The sequence below is a fragment of the Xenopus tropicalis genome, chromosome 10 (genome assembly GCF_000004195.4).
Source record: "Xenopus tropicalis strain Nigerian chromosome 10, UCB_Xtro_10.0, whole genome shotgun sequence".
Taxonomy (NCBI): Eukaryota; Metazoa; Chordata; class Amphibia; order Anura; family Pipidae; genus Xenopus; species Xenopus tropicalis.
In genome coordinates this window covers 36031547-36052363 of record NC_030686.2, presented here as the reverse complement: position 1 = coordinate 36052363, position 20817 = coordinate 36031547, and the positions used below count along the sequence as shown (strand labels likewise).

The following is a 20817-nucleotide window of genomic DNA, read 5'->3' as shown; positions in this document are numbered from 1 at the left end:
AACGTCTAGAACTTCTTGTATTTACTGATTCTTAGCACAAAATTATGTCCTGAGAACAGTCACACTGTTCTGTGTAGTTTCTGTTTGTGTAGCAATTGGGATAATACAGCAGGGTGTTACTTTGTGCTAAAGAGGGCTGTTCCCACTCAGCATCCTAACGTTTCCCAATATAGTAAAAGGCCATAGAAACTTTGATTTTACCAGTAGTATCCCTTTAAGAAGGTTTCTACAATATTTAAATACAATCTGTATTTCTCCAGCAAAGAAGACAGTTTCTTTAATCTCTCCAACTGGTCTATGATGTTCCATAGAATATTTAAGAAAGATTTGTCCCCTCCTCGCAGGGAGATAAGCTCCAGATTGACTTAATAGGCTCAAGCTGTATGGAGCATTCCTTACAATGAAATAAAGTAGCTGTAAGTAGATTTATGGCACAGTACTTCTAAATACTCTGGGACAACTGTGGGGCACCCAAAGCAAGAACACCAGGGGATGGAGAATGAATGAGGATAACTCACATTATTCAAACCATATGAAGACACACCCTCCCTCTATATAAAACTTACTAAACTCTATGCCCATAAAACTGCAAGTCTGGTCATTACATGGTTCCCTTTGGCACAGTCGTTCCATGCATTAAATAGTTGCACCACATATATAAATGTAAGTTGGTGTGACATGTTTATGTACCATAGCAGTAAGCAGTGGTATAACTATAAGGTACTGGGCCCCACAGCGAAATAATTTTGGCCCCTCCCCGTCAACTTTGGGAATAAAATACTTTTCTTAAAAACAGCATACAAAAGAGAGGGGAGATAGATCAATGCACATTCCCTGGTCCCTGTTTCACTAGTCATTTAGTAAGTATGCAAATGCATATAGTTATATAGGGTGGAAAAAAGACCAGAGTCAATCAAGTTCAACCCTTCCAAGTAAACCCAGCACATACAGCCGATACTTACCAATCTATACACTCACATACATAAACTATATATACAACCACTAATACTAACTGTAGATATTAGTATCACAATAGCCTTGGATATTCTGCTTGTTCGAAAACTTATCCAGGCCCCTCTTATAGGCACTAACAGAATCTGCCATTACCACATCTCTAGGAAGGGCATTCCCCAACCTCACTGCCCTCACCGTGAAGAACCCCCTACGCTGCTTCAAATGGAAGTTCTGTTCCTCTAATCTAAAGGGGTGACCTCTGGTGCGCTGATCATTTTTATGGGTGACCAAACAAGCAAATGTATTTACAAAACAGGGGGTTTTAGTTACAGAGTTACAATAATAATACTGACAAGCCCACATACCACATCAAGGTAAATCCCATATGGTGGTCCTAACTATTTGCCTTTGGCCATATGTTTCAATGGCTGGAACCTCCCTGCATGTTAGCAGTTATTGGGATAAATGTATCTTGACCTGGATATTGGTTTCAGTACAAGGCTCAAGGTGGCCATACACGGCCAGATTTCAGCTGCTGATTTGGGTCCTTAAGACTCGGCAGCTTATCTCCCCATGTATGGGGCTCTCCGGCAGGCCTCTCAAAAAATTGGCCAAATGTTGTTTGGACAGATTTGATTTTTCATCAGATTGGGGACCACATTTGCCCTTGCCCCAACTTTTCCGATCCCCTTCATTGCAATGCGATCTGGGGCCAAATGATCGCTTTAGCACAATATTGACCACCCAAGGTGGGCATATTGGAGGAAAGATTTGCTCGTTTGGTGACCTTGCCAAAAAAAAACAAATGTTACCATGTATGGCCACCTTTAGTCTGGCCTTCAGTACAGGGTTTAGCAATAAGAAGAGAGATTGCCAAGACCGCAGCATTGGTTCCGCAGGCTTAATCCTCCCCTGCTTGGTGGGGGGTAATGGAGCTTTAAATTAAAACCTTTCCAGACCCATAGTCAGTGGTTGTAGATCTTCGATTAGCACTCTGTTTTGTGACATGCTTCATAGAAGACAATTGGTTATATTTTTAGTTATTATTTAGACATTTATTTACCCAGTGTGTTTAGTGATATTTTATTGGGGACAGTATCCCATGGATAAGTTGTGTTTAATAATATGGCACTATCAGCAACTGCTGGCACTAAAAAAATTGCTAGCCATGGGCCACAGCTGAGAGTGTTTTGGGTGTCTCGCCCAGCTGTTTCTTAGTAAAGGGATCATTTGCTGCCTAAAGCCATAGTTGAGAGTAAGACAAAGAAGGTTCTGAAGCCATCTGAACCAGAAGATCTGATGAATGAGCGGTTCAAGGATGTAGGGCACTGATATGGGTTCTTATTTATGAATGAAGGACCCTTTGCTTGAGACTCAGAAACACCATACAGTATTAAGAGAGAATACTGAATCCCTGTTGCACAATATAAGGGTATTGGCAGTCATTGAGGAGTTCTGTGATCATGTTGAAAGGTCAAGGTACAGGTCAAGGTACTCAGAGTATCACTTATATATAATGGGGGATAATGTACCCCCTTACTGTAAATTATAAGGATATTAGAAGTCACTGGGGGGCTGAGTTATACAGGGAACTCTGAGTATCATTTATCTATTATAAGGAGTAATGTGCCCCTACTGTAAATGATAAGGATATTAAAAGTCACTGAGGAGGTCTCTGACCATATAAAGGCACAAGGCTGCAGGCTGAGTTATACAAGTTCTTCAAAATCGTTAAGTAATAATAAAAACAACTGAGACAAACTGCTAAGGTTCCTAAATTGCTGCCATGTGCATTATATCAGACTGAAGATTGAAGTTGAACTACCTCAGATATGTTTTCTGTTATTTGAATAGCTTTTTTCTCCATTCCACCAATAAATCTTGGAAATAATATAATTTTTGGAAATTGAAGACCTTTATAAGGAGAATTTATACTGATATTTTACAGTTTATTTATGGTTCTTGCTTTTTTATATAATGTATGCTCACTCTGGGCAAGCACTACATGATTATCTGCGTAAAAGTACTTTCCTATTCAATGTCTCAATGGGAAATGGAATCAGTGCTCCAAACACTACTTACATTGTACATTCGATGAGCTGCTAGACACCCCTGTTCAGGGTTCTGAGAGGTTTTGTTTTTTTACAATCATTCACTTCATTGAAAAGGTAAATTACATAAGTGGCTGCTGCCCTTTAAAGAGAGTTATTTAGGGGTAAACAAGCATTTTTCCTAAGCAACCAGGGTGGCCACGAGACCCCAGTACAACAAGCCACAACCTTCCACTGACTACTTGGAAACCACTGTGCTTTTTTTGTAACAGAGGAAGTGGTGGATTGTTCTAAATTTCTAAATCTCTACCTTACGCTGATAAATCTCATAAGATAGAGGCAATGACTGCTTTTCAGTTGCTATATATATATATATATATATATATATATATATATATATACTATACCAGGTGAGGCCGGATTCAGTGTCACATCTTGTTTAAGAACCAGTTTGTTTCTTTTAACACATTGCTAATTTATGTTGACAAAATGCCAAGTATTTTCACATTTAAATATGGATATGTAAGCAAGTGAACCAGCAGATAAGGGTGGGAGCCTCAAAGTCTGGGATAAAGATAACAATCTACATTCAATAACAGATATATGTAACAGATACTGTATATGCAAGAGTTTCATGAACTGGACAGCACTAACGATTATCCATTATGCCATGCGTAGGGGGGGATGCTATTTGTGCATTTCATTAGGGTGGGTTCTTCTGTTGCAGCCGTCTTGCCTGGCTATAAGCACCTATTGTAATCCTTATGTTACCTGATGTGTTTGTGCGTCACCAGCTCTAATAGGGTGAGGCCAAAAATCCAAATGTGGCTGATAACCTGAGAGATCGGCTTGTTTGGAGAGGTTGCCAAATGAGGGGATCTTTGCCTGATGCCCACCTCGAGGTGGGATATACAGTAGGATTGATTTCATCATTTGGGCCAAATGCCAAACAATCTAATCACATTGATAGGATATAGGCCATTGGGATGAGGACTGTATCAACAAGTGATGTGCTTCTCGCCCTAACAGGATTTTTAAACCTGTCCCATCAACATGGGGCCGATTTTCAGTGACATATTGGTTGGGTAGGCCCGTCCATACATGGGCTGATAAAAGCTGCTGATGGACCTCAGACCTTTTTAATGTCTATGTGGCAATTAGAGCACAATTCAGATAGAAAATATTATAGGAACAGTAATGCCAAAAAGTGAACATTTATATTTAAAAATATTATTTTATATTTTATATGAGAAAGGCAGTCATGTTATGGTTCTGTTCTGATAGCTGTGAATTGGCCTGGATTTGTGGGAAGACCACAAAATTCCAGGTTTAGGGCTGCATGATTTTAGGGGTGGCATGACGCTGGGCTGTATCTGCACTGTGTACATACCCAGAGATTAGGGTTGCCACTTTTTGTGGCTTGGGAGTCCAGGTAGGGGGCAGATAATGTCAGGGGTGGGATGGGTGATGTTTTAGGGGGTGGGTCAGTTACATCACGGGGTGGGATTAAGCAACCCGGCCGGCCACCTCGCCCATGGCGCATTCCACTAACCCCCATTGCACTCCCCACTCCTCACTGTCTAAATGCATGCATACATTTGTTCCTGTGAGTGCATATGCGCTGACAATGAGAGGAGGGGAGCGCAATGCACCAGGACAAGCATGACATGTAATGACCGCTCCAGGACCAGTAACGAGATGGCAGTAGGGGGATGAGGGCAAAGAATACTGGAGCACAAGAGGTACATGCCTAGCGCCCACCTCTGTGCCCAAGGCATGTGCCTCTTCTGCCTACTCCTTGTTCCGGCCCTGGCCCCCATGGCTACATAGCAGCTTATTTGTAGAATACAGTATGTAACAATGTAGAACAAGTCATCTCTCTCCCAGCCAAGTCTCCTGTAAACACAGTCCCTTGCATGTTTTTTATAAGTTTGTTAATTGCCTTGCTTCTGCTACACTGGTTCAATATACAGACCTAGCAATGCAGAGAATAGCACGGGTCAGACAGATACTGCTTTCAAGAGCAATTACATTTATAATGAAATCTAAAACCCTTGACATTTGATGTATATTGGGATGTTGTTTTGAATTACATTTTCTTTCATTATACAAAAAAAAAAAATTATAGTTATGCAGTGGCCAGAAAACATAAAAAAGGGCCTTTTGGGTAGCCCCCTAATAAACAGAGTTCGACTGTAAGAAAACACTTCTTTAGTATCTGGCTAGTTCCTGGACATGGTTTAAAATCCCCTCTTATCTTTGATACAGAATTATGACCTGTTATGACTTGGCCTGCAAGAGAAATGAAATGAGAGGCGATGCACCCTGTTTGGCAAGGCGCGAAGCTCACAATTTGGCAGTGACTAAGGGATTCTGCTTGCCTTATCAGAGGGGTTTGTTTATGATACCTTGTTTTTGGCTCCAAACCAAGTCCTAAACATTTATACTGCAAATTCTTTTGAATAGTAAAGTCTATATCTCTCTGCAGGTTCAATAACATTAACAATTCCAGCCTCCTGACTGATAATGCCCATTCTTATATGGTGTGGCGTATATTCTGATCTTCAGGACAGTTGACTCTACCACCTTAGCCAACGAAAATGAAAACTAACCAGACGTTTTAATGTCTAATTTTATCAAAGATGTTTCATGGCAAAGGGGGTGCCTTTTATATATTGGGGGCCAGGGGTTCCATATAAAAAAACACCTCTTCATTGAGCCCTGTACCAGTTGCTGTACATTTTGTAATGTCCCCATCCTTACCCCCCTATGAAAATTGTGTATATGTTTATCTCTACTACTGACTTGGATCTGTTATATTGTCTGTAGTTGGCTAGTTGGAAGGTCATAAAATATGGCAGTAGGTTAATTTCTTACCAACCTATTGAAGTTGCCTTGAAGTTACTTAACTATAGTTTAATGTATCCACACCTTATGTCTCAACCTCTTCTCCTTTTAGATTGTAAGCTCTTTTGGACAGTGCCTTCTTCGCCACCTATCGCTTATTGGTTGCTTTGAATGTAATTCCGTATGTTCAGTGTATAAACCCATTTATTATACCACACTGCCGAATATATTGGTGCCTTATAAAAATATATTAACAATAATAATTGCTTATTCCTGTATTTCTAGAATAATCATGTCTTTGTTCCAAGTATTCTCCTACAGTTGCTAATGATTCTAATGTCAAATACAACTCAAAATTTAGGAGTCAGAAGTACCAGTCACACACAATGGGATATCGGTTCAGCAATAAAACTTTGGACCTTTCTACAGAATCTTTAGTCTGTTGCATTACTCACCCATTCTGCTAACACTGGCCATACACCTAAAGAAAAACCCATTTTTTTGGCACCAAATTAGCGGATCTTTCCCTGATATTCCCACCTTGAGCTAAGTGATATGGGGCTGATCCAATCACTTGGCCCTCGGGCTGTTGGGAGAGAACTGCATGAACATGCCAGAACAAGCCAATATGGTGCTTGCCCCAACAGGAAAATCTAACCTGCCAGACTGATGTCTGCTGGATTTTCATTAGCTGTTATTGGCCTGTGTATGTCCACCTTTACTGACTCACTAATACACATTGGTGGAACTAAAGTTGCTTGCTAACTTGTATCACTTCATTGTGTTCTGTGCCCCCCTACATGTAGAATCAAACCTCTACTCCTGGGATCCCCAACCTTTTATACCCATGAGCCACATTCAAATGGAAAAAGTTTTTGTTGAGTAACACAAGCATAAAAGTTCCTGGAGGAGCTATAATTGACTATTTGATAACCCCTATGTTGACCGGCAGCCTAGAGAAGGCTCTGTTTGGCAATTACACTGGGTTTTTATGCAATCAAAGCTTGCCTTCTAACCAGAAATTCAAAAATAAGCACCTGCTTTGAGGCCACTGGGAGCAACATCCAAAGGGTTGGCAACATGTTGTTCACGAGCCACTGGTTGGGGATTATTGCTCGCTACCCCTTGGATGTTGCTCCCTGGGGCCTGAAAGCAGGTGCTTATTTTTAAATTCCTGAAGGCAAGTTTTATACCAAGAAACAAAGCCTCCTGTAGGCTGCTAGTCAACATAGGGGCTACTAAATAGCCAATCACAGCCGTTACAATAATATAGAATGGTTGCATTGCTTTCCAATTTTTTTTTCATTAAAATGTGGCTAACAGGTCAAAAAGGTTGGGGACCCCTGCTCTATTCAATGGTGACATTATTGGTTGCTTTCCATGCTGTAACACAAGCCTTAAACATATATTTAGGGATAGATATCCACTATATGTTCAAATCATCTCCCACAATTCACTGGGGTAAGTTAAAATCCTGTGTTTAATGGATTTGATGTAAAAATGCAGACTTCTTACTAGCATTGAGTGTGCAAATGCCTTCTCACTCCTTTTTGTTTTTATCTCTGTAAGGATGCAAGCTGGCTATTGTTTCACCATTTTGGCCAGTAAACAAAATCATAGATAAATGTTATTAAGAGCCTTGCATGAACATTTTCATTTTTTCATTCTCGCACTTCTCTTTGCTAAAATGCACTCCCATTTTGAACTCCATGGAGGCCTTTGAAATTATACATTTAAATCAGGGACTTGAATATCCCTCACAGAGAGCAATGTGGGACCTATCACTCAATCACTATGCCACCATTCCAATATGGCACCTCTCCATTTAAACACCTAGTCCCTGAGATAAAGTTACATTGCGTGATAAGCATCTCAGGGGGATAAACCAGCTATTGTCTTTCTCTCCTCTATGTGTGGGAAGGCCTGGCATGGCTTCATAAGTACTGAACTAGTGCCAGGAACAGCTAGGGAAGTTTAGACAAGTTCTGGGCGGGTGAGTTTCATGGGCAGGGTTGCAGTATGGCAGCGTGCCACAGTCTACATTTTGATATCATGTTTAGAACTTGAGAATTACAAGGAAAAAAAATACACACACACATATACATATGTATATACATATATAAAGCCTGGGTTATCTGATCCAGTGAGGTGTTGCCAATGCCATTCGGGTTCCAGTTAATCCTTATCAATAAGAATAAGAGCACAACTGGACCAGACAACAACAGCAGAACTGCAGTCACTGTGCAGATAATGACTTGGGGCTGAATCAGTTATTACAGAACATGCTAATTGGGTTTTAGGAGCAATAAGATGATTCGTTGCCAGTAATGTCCTTGTACTTTGCCAGCCGGTAAAAAACTGGTGATATCCGAGCAAGGTGCGGATCGCTCTGATTCCCTTGGGCTGGGCATGGCAGAGGATGTATTTCTTATGTAGGTATTATGCTCTTCTTTCCTTTAAACTGGGTTTATTAAACCTTTAAACAGGGGACTTAAATAAAGTAGGGGAATTTATTTTAATAAATTTAGGGGACCTTATTTTAATAATTATATTCTGTTGTAGAAAGGCATTTCACAATTAGATTTTTTTTCACCAGGCATGGATTTGCAGCATATTTCCGTGTTTCACCATTGGTGGATTTTTTCAGGAAACGGGCACCAAATTTCACACGGAAAAATTTGCAGTGCGCCAAAAAATTGATGCCCACAGCTAAAAAAATTGGAAATCTTTGGAAAGATATGTGAATTTGCCGGCGAAGAAAAACGGGACAGATTCGCTTGTCACTAATAGTATGGTCGCAGGACAGGTATCTTATTCCTCCTGTATCCCTAAGGGAAATAGGAAGTGTCTTATTACAGTTTATATACACGTAAGTACCCATGGGAAACCCCTCTTGTATCTGTTACCCTAGGTACCATGTGTGCCCATATAGAAAATACAGTTCAGGTGCTACATAAAAGTACACTTGCATAAATACAATTTCTAAGAGATTATAGACCCTCCACTAACTGTGGAAATAACATGTTAAGCAAATTCATTTAAAAAAAGAGATTAAGGGAATTATTTACAGATACTCAGAGTGCAAATGCACTAAATACATTATTTTGAAATTCGGCTAAACCCCAAATCCTGCATGAAAGATTCGTCCAAATCCCAAACCGAATCCAAATCCTAATTTGCAAGTGCAAATTAAGGGGTTAAGCCTTGCACATAGAACAGATGAAAAAAAATCAACTTTGGTGTTCATGTGACAAAAAGTCACACAATTTTAAGATTTTTCAGTTCAGCGAGGCACTTGGATTTGGCCAAATCAGAATCCCGCTAAAAAGGCCGAATTCCAAACTGAATCCAGATTCAGTGCATCCCTATAGAGCACTAAAAGACACAAGCGCTCAGGGCCGAAACTAGGGGTAGGCAAAAAAGGCACCAGCCTAGGGTGTAACTATGCAGGTTGCTTGGCAGGTACCTCTTCTGCCTACCCCTACTCCGTGTTCTTTTGCCCTCCACCACCGATTGACACGGTGAGCCCTCCCCCATGGAATACAATTGCCCAAGCTGTAGTGCGGGGGGCATGGAAGTAGGCAAGGTGGCCAGCCGGGTTGCCTTGAGTGCAGGGTCCAGGGGAAAGCTGCACCCTACTCCAAACACCAGCAGGCACTCCTAAATGCCATCCCTTGCCTGCTGCTCGTGAATAGAGTACCGCCTAACGCACGCAGTGTATTTCTGCTTGAGCAGAACCCAGCATGAAAAAATGGCTGACACTCGATAGGGAGACTGCAGGATGCATTTTATATTGGCTAATTTCTTAGGGAAAGATGAAATACCAGCCACGTGAGAACTCACTTTATACCCTGTATATAGAGATACAATGAAATTATACCAGCATAGGTATTCCCCTGAATTCCCCACAATTCAGCAGGAACAGCCCCCTAAGTTTGCTCATAGCCTGTACAGAGAGATACCATAAAACTATGGCAGCATAGGGATTCCCCTGTACTAAGCACAATTCAGCAGGAACAGCCCCTAAGTTTGCTCATAGCCTGTACAGAGAGATACCATAAAACTATGGCAGCATAGGGATTCCCCTGTACTAAGCACAATTCAGCAGGAACAGCCCCCTAAGTTTGCTCATAGCCTGTACAGAGAGATAGCATAAAACTATGGCAGCATAGGAATTCCCCTGTACTAAGCACAATTCAGCAGGAACAGCCCTCTAAGTTTGCTCATAGCCTGTACAGAGAGATACCATAAAACTATGGTAGCATAGGTATTCCCCCTGTACTAAGCACAATTCAGCAGGAACAGCCCCCTAAGTTTGCTCATAGCCTGTACAGAGAGATACCATAAAACTATGGTAGCATAGGTATTCCCCCTGTACTAAGCACAATTCAGCAGGAACAGCCCCCTAAGTTTGCTCATAGCCTGTACAGAGAGATACCATAAAACTATGGTAGCATAGGTATTCCCCCTGTACTAAGCACAATTCAGCAGGAACAGCCCCCTAAGTGTGCTCATAGCCTGTACAGAGAGATACCATAAAACTATGGCAGCATAGGGATTCTCCTGTACTAAGCACAATTCAGCAGGAACAGCCCCTAAGTTTGCCCATAGCCTGTACAGAGAGGTACCATAAAACTATGGCAGCATAGGGATTCCCCTGTACTAAGCACAATTCAGCAGGAACAGCCCCCTAAGTTTGCTCATAGCCTGTACAGAGAGATACCATAAAACTATGGCAGCATATGTATTCCCCTGTACTAAGCACAATTTAGCAGGAACAGCCCATTACATTTGCTTAGGACTAGAACAGAAAGGTATCAAACAGTGCAATGCACTGTTAAACAGACAATATGAGGGAATAGGTAATCTTTAGTGATGAGCGAATATGTCCCAAACTGCAGGAAAATTCTCGAAATAGTGAAAAATCTGCAAAACGAGTTTGTCGTGCAACTTTTTTGTTGTGCGCGTCTTTTCTTGCCACATGCATCTTTTTTGTTGCACACGTCTTTTTTTTATGCAGCCGTGCCTATTTTGTCGTGACCACGCCCATTTTGACACGCCCAATTTGATGAGACTGCAACTTTTTTTTGACGTGCAAAGAATTTTTCCAGTGCAAATTTTCGCGGAAGTTTCGCAAAACAATTCGCCAATGGCGAAATGCGGAAATTCACTGTGAATCCATGCCTGCCAAAAAATTCGCTCATCACTAGTAATTTAATAGTCTCAAAAGCACTTTTGATTTTGCATAGAATCTTTTTTTTATTACATACGCAGTAAAACATAATTTTTCATGATTACCTTCTAATTACAGTCATCAGATATTGAATGGCTGCCTAAGGCAAATTGTTCATTTTCTGAAAAAGCTACACCCTAAATCAACCTTTTACCCTTTAATCCACCCTTGATTATAAACATACGCCAACCCACAATTCTGGATTGTGTGATTAAAAATTTACTTTGTTATCTTCAATGTGTCCTTTAACTCATCCAATTTGAATTTATGTAAGAGATACCCATTGGCTGTTATGGTATCCTAAGTGATGGGTATTGATGTCTAGTTACCAGTAGCAACCTATTGGTAGAATTTGATGGTCACTTGTTTGAAAGCAAAAAACTATTTGGTTTCCCAGTATTGTATTATTAAATATTAAATTGCAAGCTCCTGGGACAGAAACATTTTCAGTATCATGGTACACCAAACAGAACATACTATTTATTGACATTTATGCACCACCTGTTTTCCTGTACAATCTTTCCCTGTGTGTAAAGTGGACCAGGTCTTTCTAGGTCAAAATATCATGGCTTAAAATATTTAATTTGATATTTTTGTTCATCTAGTGTATTTACAGAGTGGGAAATTATCAAAAGGGAAAAAACATGCCAAAAATATAGATATATTATTATAAAAATGTATCTGCTATTGTTTGTTTCCATAGGCTGCTGATGAATGACAACACATATATAGCATTCGATAGTAGTGATGAGTAAATCTGTCCCATTTTTCTTTGCTGAAAAATTCCCAAAACTAGACAAAAATTTGGGGTTTTTTTCCTGCGATCACGCCCACTTTAACACAACCATGCCCAAATATTCGCAGCCACCCTGTTATTGTTCCAGGGGTACCTAGGGCAACAAACAAGAACTCACCCCAACTCTCCCCCTAACTGGCCTTCCGGCTGGGCCCCCTTAGCCCATAACAAGGTTACAGATATATAGAAACATTGGGGTAACAGTCACCCTGCTATAGTTCCAGGGGTACCCAGGGTACAAATAAGCACTCACCCCAACTCTCCCCCTAACTGGCCTTTATACTGGGCCCCCTTAGCCCATAACTAGGTTACAGATATATAGAAACATTGGGGTAACAGTCACCCTGCTATAGTTCCAGGGGTACCCAGGGCACAAATAAGCACTCGCCCCAAATCTCCCCCCTAACTGGCCTTCAGGCTGGGCCCCCTTAGCTCATAACAAGGTTACAGATATATAGAAACATGGGGTAACAGTCACCCTGCTATAGTTCCAGGGGTACCCAGAGCACAAATAAGCACTCACCCCAAATCTCCCCCTAACTGGCCTTCACCCTGCTATAGTTCCAGAAGTAACCATGCCAATGCACGGAGACCCAAATGAAGGATAGCTCCAAAGTTTGAAAAACACCAATCAAGATAAATTTGTGGAGGGATTTTGCAAGACTAAAACTAACCAATACTGCTTAAACATATTTCCAGATTTTTATTGCGATCCGTCAAGCTAGATTATTGGGCTTCTGCATATTTAAGTGGTTAGCGCATTTACCTCTTGCCAAATTATCAGAGACATAGATGATTTAAAGTGATTATTTTTTCCAGATGTCAATACCTAGGACACCACAGCTTAGTTTGCATATTGCCCAAAAGTGGAAATCCCTAAGAAAAAAAAAAAAGAATTCCATGAAATATATAAGGTCAACGTGCTGACTGGCTTTTTTTACATTCATAACTGAATCTTGGATAAACAGAGTCATCAATAAAAACAGACTCCTTAAGATACAGGCATTTCCCAAGAGCCTTCTGAGTCTTCTACAACCCACGTATCAAAGCACTGGAGTCCTGTAAAAAGGATGGTGTTGTTTGAACAGAGCCCTGTGTCTGTTGTAATTGCACATGTTTGTGAGTGTAATAAGGCTGATGAATCTCAGACAGACTTTAGGACAAGGAGGGACAGTGTTTACGATCAGGTAAACTCACCCACATCAATCAGGTTGTTCCAGAACAGATGACTCATGCGGTGGAGCTGATATTGGCATAGACAGTGCAGGAATCACTGTGTTGAGTCTCAGCAAATGGGTGTTCCTAAAATACTGTCCTAGAGGGGTGACGCACAATAAATAGGACTTACAGCAAACAGGGTGCTCACATTTTTGTGTTAAAGGGCCAGTAACACTGAAGATAGAATAATGTTTCGGATTTATTCACTAAAGAATTTAGTGTAACCTCAGGTATCATGCCAGTTGAGGTGATTTTGGGGTGCCAACCAATGCCTACATCTTGCTACGAACATGCTAACCACGCTCAACCAGAGCCTAGAGAGAGTAGAGAGAGGACATTGGGAGTGGGATTTTGAAAATATATACTGTAGATCAGTGGTCCCCAACCAGTGCCTCGTGAGCAACATGTTGCTCCCCAACCCCTTGGATGTTGCTCCCAGTGGCCCCAAAGCAGGTGCCCATTGTTGAATTCTTGACTTGAAGGCAAGTTTTGGTTGCATAAAAATCCAATATAATGCCAAACAGAGCCTTCTGTAGGCTGCCAGTCCATATAGGGGCTATTAAATAGCCAATTATAGCTCTTATTGGCACCACCAGGAACCTTTTTCATACTTGTGTTGCTCTCCAACACTTTTTCCATTTAAATGTGGCTCACGGGTATAAAAGGTTGGGGATCCCTGCTGTAGATATCAGGTCAATTTGTGGACAGATATTGGTCATGCAAGCTCCATATATGAGCCAATAAGCTGCAAGCTTGGCCTGGAGAAGCAGCTTTTATTAGTCCCTGTATGGCCACCTTTATGGGTTCCTTTTGCCTAAACCCCTAGTGCTGTTATTCTGTGAGTTGCACAATTCTGTCTGCAGAAAAAGTGCCAGTCGTTCATTGAGACTCACTGAGACTGTCTCTACAGAAGAACCTTCATAATAGGTTCTGCAAAAATAAAAATACAGCATGGCCTACCCCTGTAAATCATAGCACAGGGGGTTAGTGTTTATTGTTCTAATGAAGTTAATATGACTAAAGAAAACATAAAATTGATTGCTAAATGGAGCAAGGCAAGTTTTATTCATGTTGGGAAAATGCCAGCATCCAGAGTGTGAGCCACATTCTGTCCATACCTATATATTAAACCCCCTTGCAAACCACAGGAATATTCTCTGCAATAAAATTCCTCTTGTATTTTCTCCTGAATGGTGCAGGACGTCAAAATATTAAACAATTCATTGTTATAGTCCTGCTCATATAATTATCCCATGAAAGGTAATTAAGATAATTATAGCGTAACCAAAACCCAATTGGCTTGTATGGAAACAGACAATAAGAACGGTTGCCAGTTTAACATGGGGACCCGCCTACGCCGTTAGTACAAAGACTGTGATTATACTATTGTAGGGCAGCATGAGGCTTAGTTCTGCTCTCTGTTTTGCACTAACAAGGTCAATGCCAGGTTCCAATAGAGCACAGATAAACAAACAGTGTGGGTTTGAGCTGTTGTTCACCTTTGACTTCCACATTGTCGCTGCATCTGACATTCCTGTTGCAATATAGATCAGATATTTATTTTATGTACTAAGCAGCACTTTCCAAAATTTCTTGAAACTGAAGTTCTACGTGAGAATTAAGTACTACTTCTGTGTCTTTGCAATTTTTTTTTTATTTGCAGTCACCATTTTTTTTTCTTTATTTCTTTATCTTCCCACTCTGTTCTATAACTTAACCTGTAATGGTCTTCTTCATAGATAGCATCATCAGCAAATCAAAAGGATGTTTCTTTCACCAATCTCAAATCTTTGATGTTCTGCCCCCAGCCATGCTTCTCTGATATAAATCTCTATATATTCAGTGTAGGAGTTGTATAGGTTTAGTGCACACTTCTCTCACTCCTTTGTGAAGAATGGTGGTCACACAATGTAGAAACTACTTATATGGTGCTAATGTGTTATCGGAGATTAATGATGTGTACTTCATGAGGACTGAAGTTTCTCCAACCCATCCCTGTGAGCGCACGGAAGATTTTTACACCACTGCTTGTGCTGCAATGAAAATTGCACAGGGTGCATAGTGCGGTACTAATTGGTGCCAGGGAGCCTGTACGTAAAGCCTGCCCTAAGTAGGTGTAACCCCCTACATAGGTAATAAGAATTAGGCTCTAGAGTGCCTTCCATCCCCTTGTGCTTCTTCTTTATGCTTCCTAAATAAAACACACAAGTAAGTGGTGCATGAAGCCCCCCACTTACATCTCTAATGGGTGTAAGTGTCACCTGCTGCATACTAGAGGCACAAATATTTGCACCTAACAGCACTTAAGAGAGGACAAGTTGCATTGAAAAATGGCAATTTTCCTCATAATAAGGACAGCCAGTGCAAATGGTGACAGATTCCCATGAAATGCTAAGCTGCACATTGCTATCATATATTTTATGCAAGCTTTGTTTTGATAAATTAGTTCCAGGCAGTTATAAAGTCACAAACCCAATAGCCACTCCTTGATTACGGTAATAATTATCTAATAATATAGTCAGCAATGACTAACACTGAGACACCTGCTAGCTCTGCACTGGCCTCTCCTAATTATCTGTAACCCTCCCAGAAATGCTCTTGATCCTTCTGAATTCTTCTGCCCTCATTTACAAACAATCCTAAACAAGACTAGCCCTATAATCCTCTGTTTCCCCTTTAGCGATATGCAGGTTATCATATCTATGTTCGGTTCAGTGGAAGCTGCCTAAATGGACATCACCATGGTATCTCTGGTAGTCCTGCTGAAAATAGTTTGGCACTACTTTGCTTTTACAAATATGCAGCTTTCCTGCTCTTCCGAATGAACATGTAAAATACAGTATATTGTGTGCATGGTAATACCCGCACTCTTTTTCATAAAGGGGTGGAGCTTCAGTTACTCTCCCTAACTATAATGGGAGTAAAAGTCCACAAAACTTGATTTTCTCCCTATTCTTAGGCACTGTAATTGTTGGATTATACAATTCTGTTTGTCATGGGATATATAAAATCAGGCATCTGTGGGTACAAAGCCATGGTTAGATGATATGGCCGTAATACAATCACTGTTGGCAGCCAGGCCAATGGATAGTAATCTTGGTTTCGGCAAACTGATTGCATTTCATGTGGAGCTGAGTCATTGCCCACATTTCTTATTGCCACAGGAGGAAGCACTTTATATTTTAGTCTTATTTCCCTCCCACAAGCTTGGGGGCAATTTCAGCAGCAGTGAATGACTGTACTATGAGACCCAAACAAATATAGGCTGAGTAAAGTCCATAGAGATAGTCAGTAATTAACCCAATACCCCACACGATAAGATAGGGCCACTAAATTCATTAAATTATTATACAGAATTTGGAACAGAAACACTCAGAATATGCACCCCTTTTTTAACATGAGCTCATTCAATTGAACTGATACAAAAAAGTTGCCTAAACACATCCAAACATCAATAAATGTATATATATATATATATAATTTTTTTAATTTGTATTTTTTTGTTACACGAACATACCTGATTCCAAAGACTGAAAGGAAAACCTGATAGTCTGTGCTTGCTGGGACCATTTCCCCAACCCCCTTAGGCTCATGGTATAATGCAACCCCCCCCCCTCAGGTTTCAGTTTCAGTATGAAATGATTGATTCTGGGACTTTTGCTTTTAAGAAAATCTGTACATACCCACTATGGAAAGCAGAGGAACTTCAAGTCCCAGAATCCTTCACTTCACAATAGAAAAAAGGTTTAATGAAAAATCCACATGAAATCATATGACCAAAGAACTTTGTGGCAAGGTCCCGTACAATAGCAATCTGCTTAATGATTAAATATTTATTGCTACAACTATTCAGTGAAATGAGTGAGTCAAGTTTTGGACTGGGATGCCAAGGGCCCACCAGGAATCCTTAGACTGCAGGCCCACTTCTTCACTTATTTTATTATCTTTATCTCTTATTTCTATCTGTTCTTACTTACTATTATTTATCCTTGTTTTTCCTCCTTGTTCTCAAATAAAAATAGGAATGGCCATGGATTTAGGCATTTAATGCGAATTGTTGGGTGAGAACGTAGGGCCCACTGACACCTGGGCCCACAGGGGGTTTTCATGGTATCCCAGTAGACCAGTCCAACACTGCCTCCATTGAGGTGTAATTAAATATCTGTAATTAATTGGAAATTAGTGGTGGACAAATCTGTCCCATTTTGCTTCCCTGAAAAATTTGCACAACGGCAAAAATATACGAAACTCATTGAAGTCAATGGGTGTTTTTTTCATGTTGACTCTTTTTTGCAGCAACTTTTGCAGCACAAAATACATTATACAAGTATGGGACCTGTTATCCAGAATGCTTGGGACCTGGGGTCTCCTGGATAAGGGATCTTTCCTTAGTTTGGTCTCCATGCTTTAAGTTTACTAAAAAACATTTAAACATTAAATAAACCCAAAAGGATTATTTTGCATCCAATAAAGATACAATATTAATTATTAATATGAATTTGAATATTTTTTTTTAAATGGAGTCTATGGGAGATGGTCTTTCCATAATTTGGAACTTTCTGGATAACAGGTTTCCAGATAACAGATCCTAAACCGGTATTATGCATTGTGTGATTTTTCTGAGCAATAGTGTAGGAACAAAATGGGTAAGGAGCAGAGTACAGCACAGGGGAGCCCTGTTCTCATTGTCTGTTGCACCCCCAGATGCTTCCTAGTTTGCACATCTGATTGACACACAAAGTAGCGGGCATTCTGGGAGATACACAGGTAGAATCTAGCACCTGGTACCTCTAGATACAGTACTGCCTTTAGAGCACAAAGTACAAAAAACAAGGAATTTTGCCATCTTTTTTGCACATTGCACATTGCCCCATCATTGATACATGAGATTTAAAACTTTCATCCTTGTGCACAGAGTATCTCTGCACCCAGTATTAAATACCCCCAGTAATACATAACCCTGTAAATTCTGGAGTATAGCATGTAAGGGGCTCCATATTAGTATCAGCATTACACACATATCTGACATTCTTTCGCTGCTTGTATAAACTATTTTTTTAAGGTTCATCATTATTTTTCAAGCCCTATCTTGAGTTTAACCAGATACTGCATGTGAGATAAATATACATATTACTGCTGAATAGGCAATTTGAAGAATATATGAGCATTCTGAATGAGTGTGTTTATAATCTGTATTGGACCACAGTTTACTCCTACAACCAGTAGTTGTTTAAAAATAAATAGCCAAAATATTTGTAGGATTTTTAAAAATGATATTAGTGATGTTGCTATGATATCATTTTCCTGGAAATCATGTATCTTCAGACCACCTCCTATAGATACTTCCAATAGTCTGTCTTTTGCTTTAAGGCACAGTTGTACCAGTAACGACTGTATAGGGCTCATTTAAGAGCTGTATGCAAAGTGATATTTCAGACACAAGTTACTATGTTTTGACCCACAATGCAACTTTTTTACCCACAATTCCAGTGGGTGACAATGAGCCTGATGCAGTCATGGCCAGTGCGCTAAAATATGTACAGCTGCATGTGTTCATCAACATAAGGCGTCATGGGTTCCTCTGCATCAATAGGTGCACTGTGCTTGATGTTCATGAGGAGTCAGGACAATAATAAGTAACAGTGTTACCCTGGTTCACTGTACCAGAATCCTCCACAAATGTCCCTTGCCTGGAGCTCATATGTGCTACTGGGGGCATCTGAGCCTCAAAAGATGCCCCCCCCCCCCCCAGTCCCCATCTTCTTTTTTGGGGACTCACTAGCCTTAAAAACAGCCCAGAGCACACTGAGCATATGCAGTGCCACTGATACACAAAGATGGTCCAACAAGATCCAAGATTGGAAGTTGGTAAGGACAAATGATGGCCTGGGTCATTACTGCTATAGGACTGCTGACATTTTGGGTTTGCACTGTAAGGGGTACCACTCAGCAATTAGATTACAACAGTTAGAAAATCAAATTTTGGCTGCTATGAGCAACCGGTAATGTTTTACTCCACTTTTTATACAGCATGATAAATATACCCCTTAATGTAGTATACAGTTTTCATCCATATTCTTTATTAAGCTTTAGTTTTCCTTTGAATACTAGTTATTCAGATGACAGTATGTTCCTGCTTCTTGTCTTCTCATATTTTTCTTTCAGCCTGGCATTCCCATCATTCATTCGGGAGAAAGGCAGAAGAAAAAAGCGAAATCCCAGGCTAATTCTGTCACATTGGATTTAGTGTGCAAAGGATTTGCCAGTACTGCTGACACTCCGGGGGTAAACGTGTACTTAGTATCTGGGAGCCTGGCAACACTCCACTTGGTTTCAATACATTTTCTTTAGCTGCTTCCAGATGGCACATCTGTTTTCTCAGGAAATAAAACCTCTGGCAATCTGGCTCACCCAACAGGTTTTTAATAGTGTGATTACTGCGCAGCTCCCGTGTTATTGAGAAAAGCAAACTCTCCACATGCCTGGGGGTACTGGCATTATGCCCGCTTCCCAACAAGCACAGAAAGGATAAAGTAACTCGCCCTATACAGAGTACGTCTTGATGACTTGTCAGTGGCCGATAGCTAAAAAGCAGCCTTGCAAAGAACCAGCATAAAGCGGCAACTCTGCGGCCTTAGAAACACACTTCAAAGACAAAAGAAACCATAGCAACCAAATATGAAGCCATTTCTAGGTGTATTTTGCCTTCACTGATTCAGTGATTCACTTCACTGATTCAATTGTACCATGTGACAAACACCAATAGAATCATGGGTCTGTGGGTAGGGCCTGTGACAAGTACTTTATATGAGGTGTTTCCCATATCTAGCAGTGTTTCTCTTTCATTGATACCACACAATAGAATGCTGGGTAAGTGGGTGGGGGCTGTGACACATGGTTGCTATGAGGTATTCCATATATCTAGGTGTGTTTTGCCTTTACTCATTCACTTATACCATGTGCCTAATGCAAATAGAATGCTGGGTAAGTGGGGGCTGTAATTTATCTTTCATATGAGATGTCCCTCATATCTTGGTATGTTTTGTTTTTACTGGTTAAGGCCATGGGTAAAGTTACAGGTCATTTCTGCCTTAAAGCAAGGTGGGCACATTGGGGAGAAATTATATAACCTGCATCAGAGAACATGTGACTTTAACTGCAGGAGAATTCACTCATTTCACTCAGTGAGGTGTGATACTCATTCTCCCGCCAAAACCACTGCTCCCTCACAAGTTGTAAGGCTGAATGGAGTCAGCACTGGTTAGGAGCACATTTTGTGTAGAGGGCAAAGGGAATGAAGTAAATCTTAATAAATAGCCACCAATCCAGTCCAACCCCATTCACCGACCAGACTATAACACTGCTGCCTAATCTGCAACCTTGCTCTTGAGAGATTGAGATATAGGATGTTGCCCCCCCCACCTCCACTAACAAGAACATTTGCCCACACTCAGGCTGGCAGCCAGCCCAGGCCAACCTAAATGTCACTTCCAAAATCACAAAGCCACTTTGGACCGTAGAGAAGGAAGTAACAGAAAAGAGCAATTAGGGAAAATGTCAGTTGTTAGTGCAGGCAGTGATTCATAGGCAGGTTACTGGGCAATTTAGGATGACAGTGCATCTTTAGGAACCTTTGATGCAGTGATTGGAACACTGTTTAAAGGACAAGGAAAGTGTAAACAATGTAATGGAAAGTGTAAATATGCCAGGCACCTGCC

General features: G+C 40.7%; 1 long non-coding RNA gene across 1 annotated transcript; it reads left to right on the top strand.

The window, feature by feature from the left end:
* Nucleotides 1–8065: 8065 nt before the first annotated feature.
* Nucleotides 8066–19353, top strand: LOC116408048. The gene is made up of 3 exons (XR_004220694.1): nucleotides 8066–8284; nucleotides 8449–8721; nucleotides 19265–19353. It is a non-coding gene; the product is annotated as an uncharacterized LOC116408048 (long non-coding RNA).
* Nucleotides 19354–20817: the final 1464 nt, after the last annotated feature.